The sequence below is a fragment of the Bactrocera dorsalis genome, chromosome 4, assembly GCF_023373825.1.
Source record: "Bactrocera dorsalis isolate Fly_Bdor chromosome 4, ASM2337382v1, whole genome shotgun sequence".
In the NCBI taxonomy this organism is placed as follows: domain Eukaryota; kingdom Metazoa; phylum Arthropoda; class Insecta; order Diptera; family Tephritidae; genus Bactrocera; species Bactrocera dorsalis.
The window spans coordinates 40103357-40130536 of record NC_064306.1 but is presented as its reverse complement, the minus strand read 5'-3'; the positions used below and the strand labels follow the sequence as shown (position 1 = coordinate 40130536).

Here is a 27180-nt window from a genome sequence, read left to right as displayed (position 1 = left end):
TGTAAGGAGTTATTCTGCCAACGCGGGCACATTTTTTTCCGAAGAGTCCCCGGAAATGGCATCGCAATGGCCGAGTTTACAATATTTTTTTCCCCGAAAATTTCAGAATTTCTTTGTTAAAAGTGTTTGTTTGTAACAATAAAAAATTCTAATAAAATATTTTAATCTTTATATGAGAAAAAATTGTTGAAAAAGACTACCTTTTAACCCAAGGAAACCCATGTAACTCCTTAAATGATATACCGTTAATCAAATGAAATTAGCTACTTACCGATAACTTGCGTTTATCCTCAACAGCCCAACACCCAAACCAACGCACATACCCCATACTGTTGCTCGCATTCGCTACGGTACTACAATTTTAGTCCCTCACACGTCATGCTTCTAAGTAGCCATAACGAAATCAAATCCGCTGACATGCCAGTTCTGTATGGCGGGCGATATATATTTAAGTGTGTAAGTGAGCGCATATGGCAGAATTGCACTCACAAGCGCATAACAACTTCAAAATGATAACAACAACAATACTACTGAAAACAATAACATTTTGTGGCGGCCTACAGCGTTCAACACAAAAGACTAGCGCAATGTCCTTTTCTGCTGTTTCAGCATCATCCTCTGTGTGTGAAATGTCCTTTGCATGCACGCGTCGTGCCACTATTTTGCGCTCTGAACTGACTATACCTTCATCACATGCTATTGTGGTTGCCTTTTGTTGCGAAGCTACTGTACCGTTGTGCCGTTTTGCAGCAGCTCAAGTCAGCTCATTGCTGACCTTCTGTGTTCTGCTGCTCTTCTGCCATTCTGTTCAACTGTGATTTAGTGCTACTCTTCGGTACGTGCATTGTCGTCCAGCTGACTGACTGTCCCGATACAATGGCGTACTTTCGAAAATAGCAACGTTTCGCAGACAAAAGGCGAAGTACTTGAGATTATTGTTTATGCTGTGTCCTTTGGCGTTTGCTGTTAGTGTTTTTTTTATATTCACTATTCTTTGCTTCAGCCGTGTTTACTTTGCTTTTGTTTAGCTAGCTTAATTTGAACTACAAAATTGTTTTAAGTTCGAGTTAACAATGTGCGAAATCCGCTTATCCGCTTTGTTCATGTTTTGCTGCTTTTGTTGGAAAAATGGCTTGTTCTTGAAATTGTTTGCTAATACTTTTGATTTTTTTCTTAAGTTATGGAAATCAAAACAAAAATTTGTTTTGTTCTTATTCAAGCTGTGCCAAAAGCGGATTTACAAGTGTTAAAGATGAAGGTAAATGCCAGTTTGTTAAAAAAATTGTGTGACTCCATAATTACTATGCAGATTAGATCATATCTTGCTCAACTACGGGTCTATGTTTCTACTCCTTGACCGCCGTAAATTATGAGGTAAATACGTGGGTGGTTCAATAGATATGGGACCTACAAAAGAAAAATGAAATTTTTTGACAAATGGCGATTAATTTCTACATTAAGATATCCACGGACTTGGCTAGATGTTTTTAAAATAACCCGACGACAACTTTCGACTAAAATTCCTGCCCAGCGAATTGTTTAAAAACAAAAATAATTAATACGTTTATCGTCTCTCAGGTTGATAGGACAGTTTTCATAATCTTCGAAGCAGATTTCGACTGTTCGCTGATGTGTACCAGTGGATCCATGTTTCTCCTCTCATTGCTATCAAGAGCGCTCACGGTTGTTTGTAGTGAGAAAGCTTCGTCCTACGTTTCACATGCTCAATATTTCATACAGTGTATGATCACCTACCTCAGCCATTTCGATCATGTTCTGTTGAAAGATTATCAACACGAGTTCGTGGACTTTTGTCACATTATACTCTGTGGTAGTTGTTTTCGGGGCAACTGGGTGTAGCTCAACAAAAATCGAAGTACGATCATGTTCGAATTCGTTATGGCAATTTTTGACGGTCGTTATTGCAGGGTGGTACTCGTATACTTTTCCCCAGCGACCTTAATTTCGCTGTGCGATTTCCTTCCAAATGGAATTATAGACATCTCTTTTTCCATTCTCGGCGGACAATACCACATCCTCACACGATCAACACAACTGGGAGATCCATTGGGCTGCAATGGTGACAGTAATCATTTGTCTGTAAGGATTTACTACACGATAGTAAATTACTTTAATGTTAATGGTGCAATCGTATGATAGAGCTAATTCATTATTTGAGGAAGCTCTATGCTTCCTATGACTATTCGATTACGATAGGTGTTATGCGGTCTATGATTTACGCACCGGAGAACCGATACCGAAGGTTTCTTTTGAAAACTTAACTTTTAAATTTCAGTAAAATTAATTTATGATCGAAAAATACGTTTCTGGTAGTAATGGGTAGTCGAAAAAGACTTGGATTGGAAGGAAATCATCCACTACGAGTCGCTCCCATATGGCCAGACACTTAATTCTACCATCTACTGCGAACAACTGGACCGCTTGAAGCAGGCGATCAACCAGAAGCGTCTTGAATTGGCCAACAGGAAGGTTGTAGTGGTCCACCAGCACAACGCCAGACCACACACTTCGTTGATGATTCGTCAGAAGCTACGGGAGCTCGGATGGGAGGTTTTATCGCATCCACCATATAGCCCGGACATAGCGCCAAGTGATTACCACCTGTTCCTGTCTATGGCGAACGCCCTTGTTGGTGTAAAGTTGAACTCAAAAGAGACTTGTGAAAAGCGGTTGTCCGAGTCCTTCGCAAATAATGAATGGCTTCTATATCTCATATATAAATATATATTTGTAATTTTGTGAGTATACCAAATTCGAAAGTAGGGTCTTGAAGCCAACTACTTACTACTGAATCTAAATTCAAAGAACAAGGAACGAACGTAAGGTGTGGAGTGGTAGGAATCCAAAATCATTTGAGTAAGCCGCAATTAATTTTTTGGCTTGCAAATTCGCTTGAGCTCTTCTTACTTATGGTAGAAGCTTATCATTTTTATCCATCTGTAGCCAGCATGACTTTACATCGATTTCTTAAGGCTTATTCGTACCTTGCGCTTTCATATTATTTATAATAAATATTGAATTAATGTAAAATAACGCTGTATAATTCGTTGTCGCTATGTGAGCGACAAGAGGTCACAAACGGCGCAGGACTTATGCTCAGCAACTACCAATGTTAATGCTGTTACTTTAACATGAATAAATTTTGCTCCGAGCGCCGCAGTGTTTGCCTATGAATATAAAATATACAAAAGATAAATGCGCAGAAAAAAGAAAAGTCTCAAAATTAAACAAAAAAAAAAAAGATGAAATAAGTAAAAATGACTAAATAAAAGAAAATACTTGTTTGAATATGAAAAATAAAGTGGCAAGTGAACAACAATGCCTGCACATTCGCGCACAACACCACGTGATGCACATAAAATATTGTGTTGTGGCCGTGTGTACGGCCATTGGATGCTTCGGAACGCCAAAATTGCCTGGAAGGCGCCCAAAATGCAAAACGTACGCTCACACAGATTAGCGATTTCGCCGCGCTTCATCCCAACTCTTCGTACTCGCTATGTCTGTAAGCTGGTAATGGTGTGCTTAAGCATTTTGCATGGTTGGTCGTTCCACCGGTCGTTTAACTGTTTGCTGGTGGCATGTTCATGTTGCACAGAGCACAGGCTCTGTGTGCTTTTGGTTGCCTTTTGTGCACTTAGTGCCTTACTGATCATACAGTGATCTTGTCAGTTGCCGACTCATGGTGCATGGAGTTGCTGGCGCTTCGAAGACGTGTTGTCTTTTCCGAAATTGCCCGATTGACATTCTAATGCGATTCGTTTTGGATTTATTTACTTGCTATATGCAACATTAAGAAATTCTTATGGCATTTGCCGGAGAAAAGCATCTGGTCTGCTCGGCGTTGCTGATGCACGAAGTGTTTATATTTTTTCTTCGCAGTCGCTTGTTTTCGGCTTTTACTTTGTTTCTGTTGCTTTATAGTTGCAATATTTACTTCTTGGATCAACAATTTTGAAAATTTAAAATTTTCTGTCAAAGTTCCAGTTGTTAGTTTCTGTGCCGCTTTTTCACTGCTGGCAGTTTGTTGTGTGCATATTACTTGCTATCATCGGTTGATCATCAACGGTTTTGCTTTCAACAATCTTCTGTTGACGTTACCTTGCCGTACTTGCCATTATTATGGCTGTTGCCGTGCGTCGATGTTGATTATCCTGCAGCTCTGGCGCAGCAAAATGATTGATTTTCCATGGTCTCATGTTTTCAATGCAAGATTTTAGCTGGCGATTCGAGGTGATTCAACGCTTTAACAAATATGGCCAGGAGTATAAGAGCACCACAAATAGCCGAGAGCTGAAAACAGGTTCAAACGTGGCATTGAAAATATCTACGTAATATATGGGAAATTTTATGTTGCATTTGACTTTTTATTTTGAGTTGTATACAAGCACGGCAACACATGCTGTTTAAGAAATGTTTTAATTTTTAACTTAAATTTTAAGTCATAGACTTAATATCTAACAATAAATTTTATTAAGATGACCAATTTACCGGCATATAGTTTACTACAATAATGTAAAACATTATATTTAATATATGTGTGATGGAGTTATATATGTGTCATGCTTTCCCATATATTCGCCACCAAAGTATACAATGTTTACATATGTGAGGCTGATTTTATAATTTCTTAGCACTTCAGCACATCATCATCAGAAAAAGACAGCGTTTAAATTTCATTCCGATATATCGCTGATTAATCAAAAAACCATGATCCGACCAGACAATGATTGATACATTTTTTCATTAAAAAATTATGATCGAACCTAGTATAATATCTCAATAACAACTCTAAAAAAATCTATCTTGAATAATTTGGAGTGTTAAAACTAATCTTTAGATTAAACTCTGACTGTTATAAGCATCTGACGTTGAAGTTGGCTGTTCCAAACGATTCGACACTATAGCGCACTTGATAAAAATTCACGATTCTATCAAAATACCTTAAGCTAAAATATTGTGTTTTAATTCCCATAAACCAAATTTTTTATTCCTTGATCTAATCAAGTTAACTTATATTATTAAATATTTATTTAGTAATCCTATATACTACTATGGGCAAAACATAGAAAAACTTTTTGATATAAATTTCGCTCGAAAATCCATTCGTTGAAATACTTTTTTCTAGGTTGGTATGACTCTCAGTGACATCTGTGCCGAATACCAAATTCAGATAATCATTAGTGATTAGTATACGTTTGACTTTCTGAAATACATAAATTCCATTCGGCGATTTTTATGAAGAGTGAAATTTTTTAACAAAGTAGTTTCATTATATTTAGTGTGCGGAATCAAATTTCTAGTGCCGAACTGTTCATAATGTTAAAAAGGCCTTCAAAGCTAATTTTACCTGGGGAGCAAGTGTTGTTTATTGGTGTAAATTATTTAAAGAAGGTTGAGAAGGCGACAAGTCACGTCCAAGCCGGCCATCAAAATCAGCTCATGATCAACACGTCAAAACAATTAAAGAATTGGTGCTTGAGAATCGACGATTAACAGGCAGAGACCTTACTGGCACTGTTAGAACATAGGAAGGATCAGTGTAAACCTCTTTGAAAGATCATTTGGGCCTAAGTAAGAAAAGGGAATGCACGATTGGTTTTTAAATCAATAATTTTTTTTCGAAAAACAGTGTCGTAATGTCTGTGAAACAATGCTTGCTGACTACCAGGACGTCATGAAATGTATTATAACTGACAATGAGTCTTGGATCTATGCTTACGACACGGAAACAAACGATCAAACGGCCGAATATCGTTACAAAAGTGAGTCGAAGCCGAAAAAATTACGTCAAATCAGATCAAAAATCAAGGTTATGTTGACAGTTTTCTTCAATTATCGAGGTGTGGTGCACTCTGAATTCCTTCCAGCCGGCCAAACTGTCAACAAGGAATAATATTGGAGTGCTTTGTGTCGTTTGCGCAAAGCTATTCGTAAAAAGAGGTCGGAATTATGGGCCAACAACTCATGGTTTTTGCACTACGATAATGCACTGTCGCATACTGTATTGATTCTTTTTGAGTTTTTCGCTCCGCGGAAACCTTTTTGAGTCTATTGCAGCCATTAAACGGTTAAAGGTAGTCAGAGGCACGAAAAAATGAGAATTTTTAGTATTTTTTTTTTTTGCTATTAAATCGTTTATTTCACTTGCGGTGACAATTATAAGTCCGCGGAGATTCATCTAAAATCAATAGAACAAAATAAAAATAGTTTTATGAATAGATAATCCTGGGTCTGATCAAAGGATTTTATTTTCTTCAAAAATTAACTAAATGGCGGCCTCAGGATTTCTTTTATAAATTTTTGGGAAAAAATCAACAGTTAATTCGTCTTAAAAAATCGAAATTTTTTAAAAGCAAAAAATCCTTCGATCAGGCCCGAGTTTATTATGTATTCTAAAAGCTGTATAAATTTCATTAAAATTTACTGAGCGGTTTTCGAGTTACAGTTGTCACCAGTTCAAAAAACAAAGTTTTGAGAAAAACACGTTTAAAGTTTAACACTACCGCTTTTAAGTTCCCGAGCTCTCTTTGTTATTTGTCGAATAACTCAAGAACTAATTATCGGATCAACGTGAAATTTTTTAGAGAATATGTTTAAGACATTACACTTAACGAAAATGCAAAAAAAAAATAATTTTTTGAAAATTCTAACTTGGCACCAATTGCCGAAAATTGTTTTTATTATGTTGATAAATATGCACCTGAAGTACAAAATTCTCAGCAGCATTTATTGCCTATGTTGCTTTTTCTAGCAGGCGCTAAGGGTACACAAACTTTTGTGAGCTTGGCAATTTTCGTTTGTTTGAAATGTATTAAAAAATTTGTTTATGAATACTCAGCTAAACACAACACTGTAAGGATGCCCTATTTCCATATTTGCCAGACATGGCTCCGTGTGACTTTTTTCTACATATTTGCAAAAATAAAGAGAACCTTAAAAAGCCGTCATTTTATAAGCACAGATGACATTAAAAGCCCATCACTGAAAGATATGTGCTAAAAATTTAATTTGAGAAGTGTTTAAAGGATTAAAAGAAGCGCTCGCCACACGTCGTTATCTCTAAAACTGAGTTCAGCCAATAAAGGAAGGCAAATGTATAATTTTTCATGTCATCGTTTTCTACGGTAAGGAGTGTGACCATATCAATTGCCAATTCGTGTTCAAACAAATATTTTTATATGAAAAGTAATATTTTTATGCCACAGTGCATGTTCCAAAAAGAACTGGAATATAGTTCTTGTGTTCTTTTTAACGTTTCTGCATTTACAATTAATTCGTTTTATACTAACCGGTTTCTCAAAATTTGGTTTATTACATGCTGTGAATAATATCATTGCAAAAATAGGATTCATTCGTTATGAATGAGAGTTCTATAAAATATATAGCTGACAGTCGAACCACACCACAACCGAGGCATACCTACCATAAATAGAGTAAAAGGAAATAAAGCGTTTTCGAACAGTACTCGGTACTCGTGTAACACACCCAATTCCAAATGTAGCGATTACACTCGCAAGCACAAATATGCAGATGCATATCGGAAGGGGGAAATACGTACGAATGGGCGTTGACGAAAAAATATTTTATTGCCTGCAAAAGCAAAAAATAGAAGAAATTGAAATGGTGAACATATTTTTTTTTGTATTTTTTATTTCTAAGTGAATGAAAGATGGTGTGCTTGTGTGAGTATGGCGGTTGTGGCATGGAAATTTTATTGACGCCAAGTCACCGCGAATAGCAACGCCACACAACCGCTCAAATAGATACATATGTATGTATGTACATATGAAAGTGTTCATATAATCCACATTTTACTTTTTCGTAATTTTACATTTCCACTCTTTGAGTAGAAGAAGCGTTTGCGACATAGAAAGAAAAATGCATTATTTAATTTTCAAAAATTTCCCGCATTTATGTAAATATGCAGGCTATGTAGTACATGTGGCTACAGCTACAGTTTTATACACTCCATTCATATGCACATATATACAAATGTATCGAAAGGAGATACTGATAAAAAAGAATTCGAGATGGCGCACGGCGGAAAATTTACATACACACATCGTTTTTGTTTCAATTTCTTTTCTTTTTAGCATATTCTAGCTAGATGTGCGGCACGAGTGCTTTATTTGCATGACAGCGGAACTAGCAAGTATACAAAACTGCGGTGAAACAGTGGTTGCCGAGGAAAATTCAACATTAAAAGTTGCAAGAAAAGAGAGAAATTTTCATTGCAATTGAAACGAATCGAAATGTGTGTGTAGAATACGCCCACTTTGCAACGCTATGTGTCGTATCAAAAGAATGCCACGCACGACGAAGTTTGGCCGAAATGCATTGCAGCCAATATTCGCGGCGACAGAGCGACGGCAATGAAAAAATGTTGTGTGAATCCAGTGTTGTACACTATCTTCTTATATTTAAAGTGTTCTACACTAAAATTGGTAAATTGCTTGTATTGCTTCATGTGACAATGCTGTGTCGTGCAACAATTCTTATTTGTGGCATGTATGTCCATAGTGGCTTCCAGATTCGTTTGAATTCCATTTTCGTTTTATTTTCAGCGTTTTCAGCGTTCAAACGATGAATTAACGTTTTAATGCATCACTAGCAAGATACGATTTCATTCAGTAATTTGTGTTGTGAAATTGCAACACTACTTTGTGGCGCATTGCGTTGTATGAACTCTTGAACTATGTGCTGTTTGTCAACTGTCACAAGGAAGGAATGACAAATTTGGCAAGGAATTCTTTGGAAACGTTCATCTACATATATATAAGTGAATAAACCCATATATGCTAGTGACAAAGACATAAGCAAGTATGAAAGCATGTAGAATGCTCGATAGAAAATTTTACAAACATTATGACAAAAAGAGACCCGTAAGTTGTAAATTTAACGCAAAATATTTAATTATTCATCAATATTTCAACGTAATCCACGCCAGATGTAATACACTTATGCCAACGACTTTTCCAGTCCTCGAAACACTTTTTATAAGCACTTTTTGGGATGGTCTTCGGGTCCTTCAGCGAATTTTGTTTCATGTCTTCGATCGACTGAAAACGTGTTCCACGATACGGCAATTTCAGTCGTTTCTCCTTATTGACCGTCTGTCCATGCGGAAAAAATTCATGATGCACCAAACCACGAATATCGAAAAAAACAATGAGCATCACCTTGATTTTTGATCGGTTTTGGCGTGGTTTTTTGGTTTCAGCTCGTTTTTTTTCTCCATTCCGATATGGTTGACTTGTGTGCATGTTAAACTCATAAACTTATGTCTCATCGGCAGTTATAGTGATCTGCTTGAATGTCCATGTCCAAAGAAACCAATTTACGGTAATCTTTTTGAAAATAATTCAGGTTTATCGGGACGAGTTGAGCAAGAACGCTTTTCATATCCATAATATATACCAAAATCATTCGAACGGACTCGCTAGGGATCTCTCTTACACTTGTCTGACGATTTTCAAGCCCCATATCCTTAACATTTTTAATATTTTCGTCAGTTGAAGAGGTCGTCCAGAACGAGGCATGTCTTCAACGATCTCTCGACCGTCTTTGAAGGATCTGTACCACTCGTAGGCTTGTGGTTTTGAATCACCGTAAGTCTTTTCCAATATTTGCAATGATTCCGGACACGAAATTTGGTTATACTCGTACATACAAAATTTGATACGAATTCGTTGTTCAATATTTTTATCCAATGTAAAAACCGCAACAAAGGTGTACCGACTGAAGCAGCTGCTGTAAAGATACTGATTGACAGATCGCGCTTATATTCGGCATAATAATTAGGGACAGTCTTGCCAACTTAGAATAATACATTTTTTTGAAATATCGTCCGATATTAAATCACTAAAGCGTTTAGTTGCTATGCTGTACGATTGAAATAAATTGCTTACATGGAAAGTTTTTTATTTAAGGAAATGTCTTCACCATATTTGGCGTGGGTCGTTATCCAAGCAAACAGTGCAATATCCGAAGAAATTGATAACTTAGCCTTAGCTGCTTTACAAACTGACCGATAAAAGTTCTTGTAGCGAGTCTTTTGAATATGTGAAGGGGTTTATAGCAACCTAAGTTAACATTTTTCTTGTTGTAGCTAGATTTCTTATATCAAACCTTTATATTATTTTAAAATAATTTCTTGGTTTCGTCGACGAAAGTACTGAATTCAAAAAGTTGTATGAACTGGTCCCTTTTTTCCATTCATATTCATATTTTCATTTCATTTCATATTTTCGATATGCACATATGTATACTATATGTATGTATTTGAAGCAATGTTGCATGCAACAATCATTAACACACACAGTTGAATGAGAACGCGCCTAAAGCCTCTTACTGAACGCTTGAATTAGGTAAAAACAAATAAAGCAAAATAAGCTAACCATAAAGTTATTAAATTTACAAGCTGGCGCTTGCCATTGCAACAGAAAAAAAATATTGCAATACAAAGTTGCAAGTACAATAATAATCTGCAACACTGTTTGCGCCAGAAACGGTCTACTTTTTAACGCCTTTGCATAGCGGCCAATACCCTAGCATGGACATAGTCACAACATCGGCACAAATGCATCCTCATTCACAAATATGAAAACCCATCCACTTCCATACATCAACGTCGTGTTATAAAAACGTCCAAATATATCAGCGCATTTTACGACACCGACAACAACTGCGCCACCAACGCACGCACGCACTCAGTCCGTTAAGTCTTTATGCTTGTGGTCACAATGTCCGAAATATGCTCGGTAGACCTGTGCTTCGTTCGGCAAGCTTACCAATTTTCAAAACCTTTTTTATAGCCACGCAAATTTCCTAAAAAATTAAATCCTTCTCTCAACTGTTTTTTCGTGCTTGTTGCTCACAAAGTGTTTTCCTGTTCCTTTGCGGTGCAGAATTTTGTAGAATTAAGTTTTTTCTCCTCATGCCATATTTCTCGGTTTCTTGATGAGTTTTAAATGAGTTGGCATGCATTTTGGCGCCTGCCGCTTGATTTTATATCTCTTCACGAAATTATCATCATTAACTCATATATTTACTACTTTGAGGTGGTGGTATAATTATCATTCTGCAGCGCGTAATCATTCAATGTCAGTGCTGGCATCAGAGTTGCTTTCTTAATTTTTGCACTCAATATTTGCATGGCAGACTTAAAAGATACAGTAATCAAAAGAGCTGAACTTGGAACTATAATGTATAGCTAAGGCTCCTGAGCAGTAATATAACAAGTCATTTTTATTGAACGAAATTCGCTGCAGACAAAAGGTTTTGACTTAGGTCCACTATGAATAAGGTTAATTTGTTAATTTTGCCGCAATTGACGTAGTTCTGACTTCATACTGTCCCATAGGTACGCATGTGCTGAGGATATAAACACCACCTGTCACTCCATTATCCAGCTTTCACTATACTGATTTTGCAAGATCTCTGTAGCCACTTCTTCGGCAGGCAAAGCAAATTGGACGTAATTAACATTAGCAACCTTAACCAATTTGTGAAAGGATCAAAGCTCCTTGCTTTTGAGGATATTTCTGATTCATAACTGTCTAAAAGAAATCCTTCATGACTCCTGTCTCAAGAATTCACCAGTTCACCTATGTACTGAACAATTGATACCATTATTGGCCTCAATAACAGTGACGTTAGTTCAACCTTTTTCAGACTGGATAAGGAAGCGAATCAAATGGGTCTGGTATTGAACGAGGGCAAGACGAAATATCTGCTGTCATCAAACAAACAGTCGAGGTTGGACCATAGGGGAGAGGTGTCAGATATGTGAGATTAGAAGGGCATGCAAAAAGGTTGCTAGTATCATGCGAGGATTCGTTGTATGCAGATCTAACTTCGTTTGGATCGATAGTTTTTCAAATTTATTGTAGGGTCTTGTAGGGCTATGCTCAAATGAGGACTCTTTTCGTCGTCCAAACCATTTTTGTGGGCAAGGAAGGACGTGGGAACAATGCTACTTGTGCTAGGCCCTCGTCTGAACACAATCTGATAGCCAAGGATTGGGGAGAGGAGAATCAAACAAACATTTGTTCAACTTTACTGACAGCGCTTCTGCTATTGTGGATCAACCTTGCCCTAATATGGTTGCTGCCATATGGGTTTAGTGTTGTACTTCTTTCTTTACGCGAAAATAAGCAAACCAGTGGTAGATCTACGAGGCGTTTTGGGTGCCAAAAAAAATTAAACTTCTGTTAAATTTTTTGACAAAAGAACATCGTTCAAATTTCGGGAGCGAATTTAAACTCGCAGCTGGTGATTTAAACCAGGAACCTTAAAGTCAACTCATATTTTAAGCGCTCACAACAGTATTATTCAATAAAAAGTTCATATTATCTTCATTAATCCATCGACTTAACTCGGAGCTATGGAAAACCCCTAAACACTTGTGGTGAAAACTATAAAACTTGCATGAACTCCGTGATTATTATATAAATTGCCGTTAATTTTCCTTAATGTCATAATTAAATTTTCAGCTAAATATTTCCTTTATATGAACTATTAAGCACTATAATAACAACAATATTTCCTGTAATAAAAAGTAATTATACAAAATACATAAAAGTTAACGGCGTACAATGCATTACATGCAAGAAAAAGCGACCACATAAGTTAATTATGATCATTAAATCTAAACTGTCACTTGATTTTTCAGCATTTTTCAACACGAAGCAAGAGAAAAAAAACGAAATCACTTCATAAAAATTATCGAACAATTAAATGCGCGAACCACAAAAGGATGCTGTTCATAAGAGGCGGAGAGGAACAGCAACAGCATAAAAAATAAAAGTATCGCACAGTTAGTTAATAAATCAGCTGAAGTCGAAAGAGCATGAAAACTGCAAGCTAAACCATTGGCAATTGCCTATGGCAACGCATGGCGAGGTGAGCACTAAGCCAAAGTGTTCGCCAGCCCACAATAAGTGGTCGCCAATTTGAATGACGGCGCTTGCTCTCGGCCGACTGGAATGGTGCGCAAACGCAAATGCAGTGCTGGGCATATATCCATTAATGTACGTGTGTTGGCATATGTGTATGCACAAATGTGTTATACGATTAAATGAATCGACTTTTGAATTCGTGCAAATTATATTGTACCAAATCGCAAATGGCAAGGCTGTTCGACCAGCTGACTGCCATACTCGATACGTACATATGTACATATGTGGAATACTACTGATGCTACAGTGTTTAAAAATGAATATACTCGTAAACAGCTGTAAAATCGTGTTTTAGTTGTACACTCGGACATCTTAATGAGAGGAATATAGAATCAATACAAAGTTCGAGTAGTTAGAAAATAATTGAGGTTTTGCATTGTGACCTATGGTCTATTTTGCCTTCTCCTGTAATAGCATATGGTCACATGGCACTCTGAATGGTACATCACTCTGAATAATGTCAGAAGCTTGCCGGCTGCGACTGAGGTGATGTTGTCCCTGTCCACGTAGATGGATCTTGGGGCATTGAGCCTGCTTCTACAAATTGCTGCACAATCTAGAAACAAGCCTTCTGGAGTTTTCTGTTCATTGTAGCAAAACCGGCAGTTTGCATAAAATATTATGTCCCTATTGGACAAGTACTTCCTGAGCTTGCAGTGCCCTGTATAGAGTGCGACAAGGAGACGGAATTTGACTCGGGGAAGGTTTATTATATCTATAAACCTTGCCAGATCAGCTCTTAGTTTAAAAGAGTCCTCTTTATTAGTGCCAGTCAAACTCTTGTTCTCACCCAATTCCAAGTATTTTTGTAATTTCATAGAACTGATCTTAAATTCGGTCTCCAATATTTACTTCCCTTTCAGAGAAGAATGGAAAAGGCGCGAGGTTAACAGGGACGAACGGATAAGTTTCTATACGAATGGATCCTAACTAGCCTACAATACTAGACCTTCCGTTTTCTAGACCACTTCAGTGTCTTTCAAGCGGAGATCACAGCTATTAAAGAAAGCCTTCATGTTCTGGCAAAGAGCGTGCTCTCAACAGCGAGTATATAGTATTTATATATACAGATCGCTAATCGATTTCGAAATAACTAACTTGTCTTAGGGTTTCGTCAAAGACTGTGAAATAAGAAATAATGACTTGATCTCTTATGGCTTGCAGGACATTGTAATACTCCTGTTACATAACTCTGAAGCAGATAAACTAGGCAGAACGGACACTATCCTATTATTAGGAAAAGAGGGAGTTTATGTGGTTCTGGCTATTTGTAGATATTTAATCGGCAAAGAAATATTGCTGATTCTCGGTGGAGTCAATGCTTTACTTGCCCCATCTGCTGACAACTCTAGTATCTAAACTAGATACTAAAAGTGAGTTGTTTTGATGGGTCTGGAGCTATAGCTATATATAGTATGTAAGAGTTGAGGTTGCTAGAAATCGGGGGTTAAGTGACTCAACTTGGACAGGACAGGACTTTTATCAAGAAAACCTTCATCCATTTTGCAACGTTGTGTTTCACAGTGCAAAAAATCAAAAGACTACAGAAACAAACGCTACTTGCTGTACGTTCTCCGCTCACTCTACGTATGCGCTTATAATTGGTTATGCAAATCAATTTGCGCAATGACGCGTCGACGGCGTCGAGCTGAGACGCAGATGAATTGTGGTGCAACGAGTAAGTTGACTGTTCAGTTGGACGAGCGGAGATGGTGTTGACCATGCGCTATCGCTTCCACAATGATTGCGGCGTACGTTGATAAATTGTGAGCGTTGTGCCCTGAAACGTGTAAGGAGGCGCAAAACGACGCTATTTTGTGGCTGCAGCCAATGCACATATGCTCATCACAGTCGTTCGCACATTCGCACATTTATCTTGAACATTTGCGTATCGACTTTAGTAGAGTCACTGCGCAATTGCAGCAACAACAATGATGCAACGCGGGCAACTAGTAGCGCAGGAAACAGTGGCAACTGCAATCAGCGTTGCTCATTTAAATTAGTGATATTCGATTTGTATTTGCCATTCATACGCATGCGCCACACTTGAATACACGCATACATACATACACATGGTTAGCTGTTACATATGTACATATTTATATTTATGCTTTAGCTGTCCTGATTGCCTGGCAGCTTGCCTGACTGGTCAGCAGCCAGAGCTGGCGTCCAAACAAATCTCCTGCTGTGTGCGCTGCTGTAGAGATGGCAGGCCGCGCTTATGCTGCGCCTTTGAAAGCGTCAACTACAGACGTGTATATCGCTACTTTATAAGCTGCTACTGCCGCTGTGCTTTCTGCACTTATTGTTGTTGTTATTTTTATTGTATATGCTTATTTTGCATATGTGTTTATTAGCTGTTTGAGGTTTGGACTCTTGGCTCCTTATCGCATAGTCAGACAGGCGGTCAGCGGGCCGGCAGTGTATGTAGCTTATGGCTGCTGCTGGTGTCAGTTTTGACTTTTTTCCGTCGCACACTCATACATTTCAGCTTAATTCATATACATACATATGCGAGTGTGCATAGCAACATTATTGTCAGCAACGCTTGAAATACCGGTAGTCAATTGCTTGGCAGTTAAGGCTGTACCAATTCATATAATAATAATAAATATTGCTAGTCTCTCAAAACTCGTACTCAATTGTTGTTATTTGCTAACTCTGAAGCGTGTTGAGCTTATTTAAGCTTTGCCAATTTGTTGGCGAATCGCTTCCAGCTTTTTTACGATCTCATGTGTGCACACATTCATATACGAGGTGTTGCGTCTACTCCTCTGACAATTTTTGTTTCTGCAGCCAGGGATAGTGTCATACATGCTGGTTGTTCGTATATGTGGTGTAGTTTGACATATTGATTTCTTTATTGTGGGCGTCGCCAACAAATTGGCTAAGCCTGTGGATGAATATAAACAGTAGCCAAAGCCGTCAATTGGGTTTTCTTTATAATCAATATTAGCTAGACATTTTCAGTGACTTTTTACTAATATATATTTTACTATTTTTATTTGCAGGTAAGTTTTGATGCATTTCTTTGTGAAGTGAACGTTGGTAAGCGAATTTTTGAATAACTCAGATTTTTCTGTTTAAGATTATTCCTAATCTTTAGTAAATTGTTGAGTTTGTAGTTATTTTGTGGGCGGAATTTTCGATTATTTTTGTGGCGGAAATTTTGGTTGAATAGGTTTACGATTTCTGTCGTATTTTTGAAAGTACATTAGTAAAAAAAATTGAGAAGAAACCTTAACTTCGGTTGCACCGAAGCTGGAATATCCTATATAATAAGCAAAATAAAATAAAATTGATTTTGATCGTTCAGATTGTATGACAGATAAAGGCTAAAGTGGTCCGATATGAACAATTTGTATTGTTGACTTGAAGAATAATCAAATAATGCTACAAAAAAGTGTAAAATCGCTATCCCTAATATTTCTCGAGGTATTCGGAACATAAGAAATTAGCAATTTAAACAATTTTGCTAAAAAATCTATGAAAATTCCATACAGTCTTACTTAAAAAGCCGAATATCTCGCAAGTTTTTCATTTACATTTTTTCTGTAGCTCTTGTCATTTAGGAGCTAAATACTAAGAAAAATGTCATGGAAAAATCTGGTTTAGAGGCTCGTACTACTCGTCGGTGTGGGTTACGACTTTGTCGCCATGAAAACTTTTGTAGAGTATTCAATTCTCAAAAGTGCTTTTGAGCTACAGAAATTTAAAAATGAATAATCACGATTTTAGTGAAAATCTTTACATGCCTTGGTCGAGTACTTAATGTTTCTGCTTAATTTTGAGGAAATTTTTTTTAGTGTATTTCCGAAGAAAGTTCATCTGGGATTGAAAAAAATAGTAAAAAAGAAAACACCCTTAAAACACCTTTTATTAAATCTATTTTATATTTATTATATATTTTCATTCAACAAGAAATATAAATATTTGAAGCACAACGAAATCCTAAATATACGTGGATTTTTTTGCTCCGATATTTTTACTCATAATATAATTACAATTAGCAGATCAGATCAATTAATCAAAAAGAAATAAAGAATTTCGATTATTTAAAATATTGATATGTTTTTTTTTTAACACAAGACCAATTAAAACTTTTCATCTGAACGCATAATGATGGTCAGTCGTAGACTTAAACGAAAGATCCATCTTAAACACTCCATGTACTAAAAGCAAGAGTTTTCAATTTGCGCGAGCGCTTTAAAGCTTACGAACTTGATTATTGTTTTCTTTGACAATTCAAACTCAACAAATCGTTTGTAAGCATAGCTTCTGAACTGTAAAGCCGGACCTAAGTTAAGCTGTCAATAATGCAAAATTAAAATATTTTATCGCTAACTTCCAGGGGCATTGGAGTCTCAGAGAATATGTTAGCAGCTGACAACTTGTCGCCAACAGACATGAATATGTAAATCAAATGATCTAATCAATGAATTATGCAAAATATTTACATACGTATATATTTACATACGTATTGCTACAGGTTTTGTTTGTTCAACTAACTAACAAAAAATCCATCATGGAATTTGAAAACGCTGAGGTGTGAATGCGTCTTATAATATGTTAAAGAACGCTAACTGCTGTAGAAATTCATTTTTACAATAGTTTTAAATTAAATATTATTAATTATTATATTATTATTAAAATCAATTATTAAAATGAGTTTAAAATATAATTCAGTAAACTTTCGTTTTCCAAATTTCGGAAAATATTTTTTAAATGCGCGCAATAGATTTAGAGTGAACTTATACATGCCAACTTTTGTGGCTCAGTATCGTGAAATGGATTTTGGTTGCTGTTGTTGTAACGACAGAATTCTGCCGATTTGACAGTCTTTGATTGGATAAAAAATTCGTGTCCGTTCCGGTATTGTAGACCCGACTATCATGGGAACGATGCTATTTTGGTATTACTCATTGCATACAGTTGCCGTTCAAAGTACTTAGAAATGTAGAGTTGCTTAGTAGCGAACTGTTAAGAACAAATACACAAAACGAATTCCAGAGCACGAGGCATCGACTTTCCATGTCTCCTTCTCTTAGACGCACTACAAATTTAAACGACGAAAATATTCGTGTGTCAACGCAGTCTTAATGAATAAATCTCTTAATTGGCTGAGAGGTAACGAATAAAAAGTGATCCGCTGGACAGAACCAGTAATGTCGGTTACATTTAAAGATTATTGGACCATTTGAAGTACGAAATTTCCGAAAAATCGCCGGATTTCAAGAAGAAGAAAGTGTTATTTCACCAAGTCAATGCACCGTGTCACAAATCAGTAAAAACGATGGCAAAAATTGATGAATTGGGCTTCGAATCGCTTCCGCAACCAACATATTCTCCAGATCTGAGCTCCATCGACTATTTTCTGTTCTTAGATCTCACAAGAATGTTCACTGGGAAGAAATTTATTCAACTGAATCGCCTTAAATGACGGCAAGTTCGAAGAAATGGGCAACAAATCTAACTACAAAAAAAATGGTATCGAAAAGTTGGAGGGCCAGCTACCCCTTAGGAAGGTATGGAAAAAATACATGAATTGTGCTTCGAATTGCATCTGCATTCCTCCCATTCTGCAGATCTGAACCTCATTTCTATTCCTGTTTGCAGATCTCACAAGAATATTTGCTGGGAAGAGATTTTCGCCGAATGAAGAGGTGACCGCCGATACTGAGGCCTTGAAACTAACGCCTATTTTGAAGAAAAGAACATATCTTACTACAAAAATGGTATCGAAGAGTAGGAATGTCACTATATCAGTGCACTCCCTTAAAGGGAGTTATGTTGAATAATAAACGAATTTTACCAAACAAATGTGTTTTACTATGGTAGACCGGGGATTTTTCGATTGACCTATTACATATTACTTCTGATACCTTATCGATAGTAGAATCGGATATATCAAGCTTTTGGATAAAAAACTAAAATTCAAACAAATCACAGAACCTTCCAAATAATGACGAAAATGTAACCGAATAAGAATATTTTAAGCCAGTCATAATGAATTGGTAAGAGTTTTTGGTAATTGGATTTGGAAAGGCTCTATGTATAAATACTCACTATGTAATGTCATAATGTAAACAAGTAAACAAGTCAGTACACACAAGTATGGTATCAAATGATTTTTCATTAAACTACACATGTTTAGCCTCGAAACAAGTGTAAGTGAGTGATTATTGATTGCTGGAGCTAAGTACTATCTAATAAAGCACTGATCTAGTGTCTGTTAATGTGCGATCGACGTTCGATTAAGCGGCAGTTAATGAGTGTTGTGGTAAACGTACAAACAACGAAAATCACATATATGTAAAAATGATCTAATCAATGATTTATGCAAAATATTTACATATGTATATATGTATGTCTTATTTAGCTACAGGTTTTGTTTGTTCAACTAACAAACTAAAAATCCATCATGGAATTAGAAAACGCCGAGGTGTGAATGCGTCTTATAATATGTTAAAGAACGCTAACTGCTGTAGAAATTCATTTTTACAATAGTTTTAAATTAAATATTTTTAGTTATTATATTATTATTAAACTTAATTATTAAAATAAGTTTAAAATATAATACAGTAAACTTTCGTTTTTTAAATTTTTGGAAAATATTTTTTAAATACGCGCAATAGATATAGAGTGAACTTACCCATGCCAGCTTCTGTGGTTCAGTATCGCGAAATAGATTTTGGTTGTTGTTGTTGTAACGACAGAATTCTGCCGAGTTGACAGTCCCTGACTGGATAATAAATTCGGGTCCGTTCCGGTAACGTAGACCCGACTATAGGGGGAATGATGCTATTTTGGTGTTACCCATTGCATACATTTTTGCCGTTAAAAATAAATAGAAATGTAAATTTGCTTAGTAGCGAACTGTTAAGAACAAAAACACAAAACGAATTACAAAGCACGAGGCATCGTCTTTCCATGTCTCCTTCCCTTAGATGCACTACAAGTTTAAACGACGAAAATATTCGTGTGTGAACGCAGTCTTAGTAAATAAATCTCTTAATTGGCTGAGAGGTAACGAATAAAAAGTGATCCCCATGGTTTCGTTGGACAGAACCAGTAATGTCGATTAAAGGTCAGTATTATTGGACCTTTTGAAGTACGAAATTTCCGAAAAATCGCCGGATTTCAAGAAGAAGAAAGTGCTACTTCACCAAGTCAATGCACCGTGTCACAAGTCAGTAAAAAACGATGCCAAAAATTGATGAATTGGGCTTTGAATTACTTCCGCAACCACCGTATTCTCCAGATCTGAGCTCCATCGACTATTTTCTGTTCTCAGATCTTACAAGACTGCTCGCTGGGAAGAAATTTCTTCAACTGAATCGCCTTAAATGACGGCAAGTTCGAAGAAAATTAACAAATCAAATCTTACTACAAAAATGGTATCGAAAAGTTGGAAGGTCAGCCTCCCTTAGGGAGGTATGGCAAAAATCCAAAAATTGAACTTCGAATTGCATCTGCATTCCTCCCATTCTACAGATCTGAAGCTCAGCGACCATTTCCTGTTCGCAGATCTCACAAGAATGTTCGCTGGGAAGAAATTTTCGTCGAATGAAGAGGTGACCGTCGATACTGAGGTCTCGAAACTAAGGCCTATTTTGAAGAAAAGAACACAACTTACTACAAAAATGGTATCGAAGAGTTGGAAGGTTACTATAATCAGTCTATCACCCTTAAAAAGAGCTGTGTTGAACAAAAAGAACGAATTTTACCGAATAAATGTGTTTTAGTATGGTAGACCGGGGATTTTTCGATTGACCTATTACATATTACTTCTGATACCTTATCAACAGTAAAATTGGATATACTTATCATGCTTTTGGATAAAAAACTAAAATTCGAACAAATCACAGAATCTTTCATATAATGACTTTTGAAGCAAATTAGTTGGTATGAGTATTTGGTAATTGGATTTGGAAAGCCTCTAGTATAAAGACTCGTTATGCATAATGTAAACAAGTCACACAAGTATGGTATTAAATGATTTTTCATTAAACTACACATGTATAGCCTCGAAACAAGTGTAAGTGAGTGATTATTGATTGCTGGAGCTAAGTACTATCTAATAAAGCACTGATCTAGTGTCTGTTAATGTGCGATCGACGTTCGATTAAGCGGCAGTTAATGAGTGTTGTGGTAAACGTACAAACAATATTGAAAATCACATTAGGCGAAAAGGGGAAAATTATTATTTATGTGCGATAGAGAAGTTTTCGTATTACCAACTTATATAAATGCTAGTTACGGGCGTGTACACTTATCTCGTTTGAGCTGAGGAAGCGTTGTACTTGTCTAGACGTGAATGACTAAAGTGAATCAAGCACAAAAAATATAGCAGCGCTTAAACAGCAACAAAAATAATAACGAAAATATTGACAGCTCATGACTTGCGCTGTCCTCCAACTTAAAAAATATTTTCTTTGTGAAAAAAAAAATCGTCAAATCGATTTGCACGTTTTGCCATGTTGTAGCTATTTTTTTTTATATTTCAATTGAAAATCCATTATATAGCCTGCGGTCACTTTCCGCCGTATATGCCGCCGTTGCAAGATCTTTCGTCAACAACTTTTCATAAACGATCATCACTAGCGTGATCGTGTTGTGTTCTATTCACTCAGTGCCAAAGCTATATTGCCTCGGTAGGTGACTGCAGTCACATTGGCGAGTTAAAAGCATTTCGTGACGAATGTGGGAACACACGTTCATTGTAAATGAGTGACGCGTCGCTTGGAAAAGTGGGTAACAACTTGAATTTATTGGATAGACGCCTGTGGCACGTTCAAAGCGGTTAAGCTGGCCAATAGCAAGGAGTTACAACTAAACGTTGCCCAAGTGAGGTAATCCGTGCTTTAGAGGTGAGGCTACGAAAACTGAAAACGATCGCATGATCATTACACGTTTGACGCTGCGCTTTGGATAGAAGATAGTCTGCAGCAGCAAAGAGTGTATTCGTGTTTTTTGTGTGCTTGTGGTGTTAGTGCCAGAAAAGAGTTAGAAGTTGATCGAATGTATTTAACCGCACACAAATCAATGGTTGTGCGGCGTCTCACCTGTTTTATGAATTGATTGCAGTAGGCGATCGCGGACATGACCGGCGCGCTGACGGACGAAAAAGACGAATGATGAGTCAAACGCTTTCAATGACTAGCTGATTCACTGGCTGGTCTAATGCAGCTGAATGACCGTCTGATTGACTGTTTTGTGGCGTATATAGCTGGGTCGTTTGTTGTAGTTGTAGGTTTTTTTCGTTTTATGAGAATTTCTTAGCCAGTCTAAGCGCTTCTATTACTGCTGTTGTTGTGGGTTGTGTTACTTCTGATATGAAATACCAGAAATTGATTAATGAGTCTGAAATTGCTTGATGTGTGGTTTTCATACTTAACCGCAGATTGTTTGTTGGTGGTTAGTGTTTGATATAAATATTGTACTTTTTAATTGAATAGTTAATTAAATGGGATGAAAAATAGTATTCGTAGGAAAAAATGTATTTTTTATATTTAATGTAATTTTTTATTAATCCGTTTTTGTAATTATAAAAATATATCATAAATATTACTATGTATTTCAGCATGTCATTTCTATTTGAATATGGCAGCCTACTAGTCTTTTCGATATAAGAAAGACATTTCTTCGATTAACCTCTTTTTGCTTATTATGTTTAAACAGAGAACAAACAACCAGCTGAAATTAATTTATTTCTCTTAGATCTATTGTGCCCTCTTCTAAATCAAAAAACTCAACTAGCCCTAACATACCTGTATAAGATAAAGTCTAATATATTGTTAGGTGCTAGCGATGTGATCTCTTTTTGGAAACGTGGATCCAAGGGCCTTCAACCTTCCTCAGCAGACAGTTATGCAGTCTATTAGCAGGTGTTCTGGTGTTTCAGACTCGCTTTCGTAGAACTGCAAATGTACGCAAAAAGCTAGGTCCTGTTGTGTAGGTGCTCTTTCAGCTTGCAGTGTCCAGTGTAGAATGCGACAAGTAGTCTGTATTTATCCATGGGAGGTTGATTACATATTTAAACCTGCTGAGGTTGTAACCCCCTATTAGCAACTTGGCTTGGCGCATGCCTTAGAGTTGTTGTCAATATCTCTCTGCTTACTCTTTCTTCGTTGCGGAGCAGCTCCTTTATGGTATGTAGACCCAACATTGATGGTGCGAAGCGGGAGAACTTATCAGCCAGTTCATTCTCGACTATACCTTTGTAACCGGGCACACAGATGAGGCTACTCAGGCTACGTCTTGTGAATGGGACGATGGTCGCCTTTTGAGCGCTTGATGTTCAATTCAACCCCAGTTAACTATCCTTTAGGATTAAACCTCTTTGTACGTATTAGGCCACAGCGATTGTTAAGGTTTGTTACCCGATTTTGGCATTTCTGCATACTACAAGTATAACAGGGGGTGATAGTATTCGATAATATTCAAAATAGTAAAAGGCAACTCAATTGCCTGCCGAAAGTAGTCGATCTTCACTCGTGAAGTATATTTTGGTATTCTATTGTTGATTCGCGGCTATATGGTGCTATTATAGATGTATAGTGGGCCACTCTCCAAGGATTAAGAAATCGGTGTTGGCAATATTTCTCAATAAAATAATATTGTAATAACATTTTTTCTAAATATTTTATTTTATATATATTTCGGAGCTTAAATTTCTAAAAAAAATCTATAAAGAAGCTTTTTTATGACTTCAATTCTTCTAATTTACGATTTAAATTCCTACACACATATGCTCGTATGTATGTATGAACTTATATTACCTACAGTTAAAAAGTTCTTTCTCCCAAATCCATAATTTACACCATAATTAAAATAACTTTCGCAGTTTTACAATACCAAAGAATAAACGCGAACTGAGGAACGCCTAATTTAACAAAAGAAATTACTGTAATAAAAACGAAACGAAACAAAACAAAAGAAATATTTAAAGAAAACTACAAAAGTAATTTGTTAAAATGACCATTTCATATATCATTCCAAAGCGATTGTGAATTCCTTTGGGGGACACACGACACTAGCTTTGTGGAATTGAATGCTAAATACTTTATTTTCGACAAGCGGCCAAATGCTTTGGCAGGTGCACACATACATGTATACTTCATATGGCACATAATAGTATGTTGTGGTTTAAATAGTTGCCGTTTCGATATTTTCACTATAATAAAAAGTGTTTTATTGTTGTAGTTTCATTAATAAATAAAAATAACAAATACTCGGCAATTATTGACACGCAAGTGGCTGGCTGATGTAGACGTGCCGACTGACAGAGCTGGTGATGATGTTGATCATGATAATTATGTATGTATATATGTATATAAGCGCTTAAATTTTATGAGATGATCATAGAATAGTTCGCATTACGGCTGCCGATTGTGAGGATAATTGCCTTGATGATGATCATTTAGCAAGCGTTTCTTTCTTTTTATTAACTTAATGGCTATTAGCACTATTGTGATTACTAAGTTAATCATCGCGGTTCCTTTTTGTGAATTTGAAATTTGCTTAACTATTTTGTCGGTTAAATGCAAAAGGCACTTTTATATTTTTAAACAAAAAATGAATATGTCAAAAGTCACGCAATCATTCCGCTACTGTAGAAGCAAAAAAGCAAAAAAAAAGTAGATTGCCGTAGAAAAGCACCGTTGCTTTCGTCTGCATAATTTCGCACAGTAAGGCGAATTTAGTATTTGCAAAAAAATAACAATTTTCTAAAATCAAATATATGAAAGCAATAAATTAACCATAAATGAGTGGAATTTTGAGTCAAGGAGTTATAAAATGAAAGAAAGAGAAAAATTTAAATAAAGTTCAGTATGCGGGTAATAGACTCAAAATGTTTATAAAGAATAATAATTTTATTAAAATTATATATACGTTTGTAAAGTGTAAAATAGTATACAAGGTAAAAAGTAACTAATTTAAATAAGTAATTACATTACGGTCAGCCGAATAGCTGGATTAGGATGATGTATTGTTGGATCAACTATTCAAATACGGCAGCGAAGAACTGATAAGGTGCATGGAACAGCTTCTTTGTAGAATATGGTCGCATGAAAATATGCTCGACGATTGGAATTTAAGTGTGCTCTGAACAAACCATAAAGAGGAAGACTCCACAATCTGCGCCAACTGCTGTGAGGGGAGGTTTACTCCTCAACATCGTTTATAAGATTCTATGGAGCGTACTGAGTGAAAGACTGAAGACCACAGCCAAAAAATTGGATTGATAAGGATCATATCAGTGTGGCTTTAGGCCTGGAAAACAAACCACTGACCACCTTGCTTCAAACTTTGGAAAATACCCGTGAACAGAGGATCGACACACACAACCTCTTCGTCGATTTTAATTTCAAGTTGCTTTTGATATGTCTGACTTTGGTACCCTAATACGACTGTGTAAATTGACGTTGAGCAATACCAAAAGCTCCATCAGAACCGAGAAGAACCTCTTCGAGTCGTTCGATGTCAAGCCTGCTTGTCAGACCTGAAATATCTCTACTTTAGACTGAGGCGGATCTCCATTGCGTTTGGAAGATCAGGTGGAGAAGAACCTGGGTACACTTGAACCTCCAATTGGTGTCAAACTGCGAAAAGGAAGAACTACCGTTCCTCCGTCCGTGCAAGCGATAACTTGAGTGAAAATTGAGATATCTTGATTAAACTTGGTACATCTGTTCCTTGGGAAAAAAATAAGGGCGATGTCGTAGATTCTTGTCACGCCTACAAAATCTCGTTTAACGAAGCACTATAGTAAGATATAAAACTGTAATTCGGTACACAGGGAATAACAGTAGTAGTAGAGTCACATGTGGTTAGGCTATATCAACTAAATTTGCAACATCACATCGATACTTCTTGCAACAACACGAAAACAGGTGAAATCGAATTTTAAACATGACCACTCCACATATGCCGAGTTTGGTCTCATGAAAGCAGTTGTCAAAATTGGGCTATGGGCGTGGAACCGCCAACATTTAGGTGAAAATATATACGTATCTCGGGATCTACTCGACCGATTTCAACCAAGTTCGGTATATAAAATAATCCTGACATTTCTATATCAAGTTGTTCATATAAGAATTTGATTTTGATCGATCAGTTTGTATGACAGCTATATGCTATAGTCCGCCGATACAGCCGATTTCGTTAAATGTGCAGTCTTTTGGGGAGAAAACGAAGTGTGCAACATTTAAAATCAATGTATCCAGAACGGGACTAGAATGTGTATATACAGATGGACAAAACGTCGGGGAAATAGGTAGACTGACATGGATAAATCGACACAGGTCGTCTCATGCTGACCATTTATTCTTTCTAGGTGTTACAGACAAACTTAATATACCATATAATAAGTGCAACATACGAGTATCTAAACCATACTACATACTTTTGAATAAATACATAAATGCATAAAGTATAAAAAAAGTAGTTCTTCAAACACTTTTTTTCGAGTTTTATAATGAAACTGCACGCACAGCTGCCAAATGAAATAAATAAATAAATGCGCAACTGTAATGCTTGCAAAAAGGACTTACCGCTTTATTGTCCTTCCCGCAGCGTTAATTTGCCTCATTTAGTTGCAACGAAATGTTAATGGACTACGGAAGTGCGCCACACTCGCTGCAGCGCCGTCATTAGTGCTCTCGGCGCATTTATTTTGTTACAAATTTCTTTTCGTTTGTTGCAAACGCATTGTTGCATTTTAATAGCACAGTGGGGGAGGGGTAAATAGGATCCAAGTGGGACAGTGTGTGAATGAAACCGAAAGTGGCACGGCCGATAGAAGAAAGGAGCAAAGGCAAAGGAGCACTCTCCTGCTACTGCTCATTTACCGCCTGCCAGCTCGGCAAACAATTTGTTAACCGCTTTTATGGTGTTTGTTATTGTAATGCATAATTTGTTATTGTTGTACGCTGCGTACAACACCGCTGTTGTAAATACGTTTGGGGTAAATGAATAATGATTTGGGACGACGCACATACATTTTGGTAGCCGCTACAACCCACTTTGCTCGGCATCGCTACCATTAGCGTTCTACTTGTCGGCAATGACAGCGGCAGTTCACGGCGCGCTTAGGTGTCTTTTCGCAGTCGCTGTGATCCTTGCGACATGCAACAATTTAAACAAATTAACGCAAATCAAGCTAAGATTTGCGCGCGGCTCGGAGGGGTCTAGC

At 36.8% G+C, this 27180-nt stretch overlaps 1 protein-coding gene across 4 annotated transcripts in view; it reads left to right on the top strand.

Moving 5' to 3' along the window:
- Nucleotides 1–27180, top strand: part of LOC105233308 (transcription factor Sp9) — a 75908-nt gene that overhangs the window by 20335 nt on the left and 28393 nt on the right. Inside the window, exon 1 of one of the 4 annotated variants that reach the window (XM_049454477.1) lies at nt 16013–16031. The exons of the other annotated variants lie outside the window; for them this stretch is intronic. The gene's annotated coding sequence lies outside the window, so the exon portion shown is untranslated. Of the gene's footprint in view, nt 1–16012; nt 16032–27180 lie in introns of those variants that run through there. 4 annotated transcript variants of the gene reach the window in all.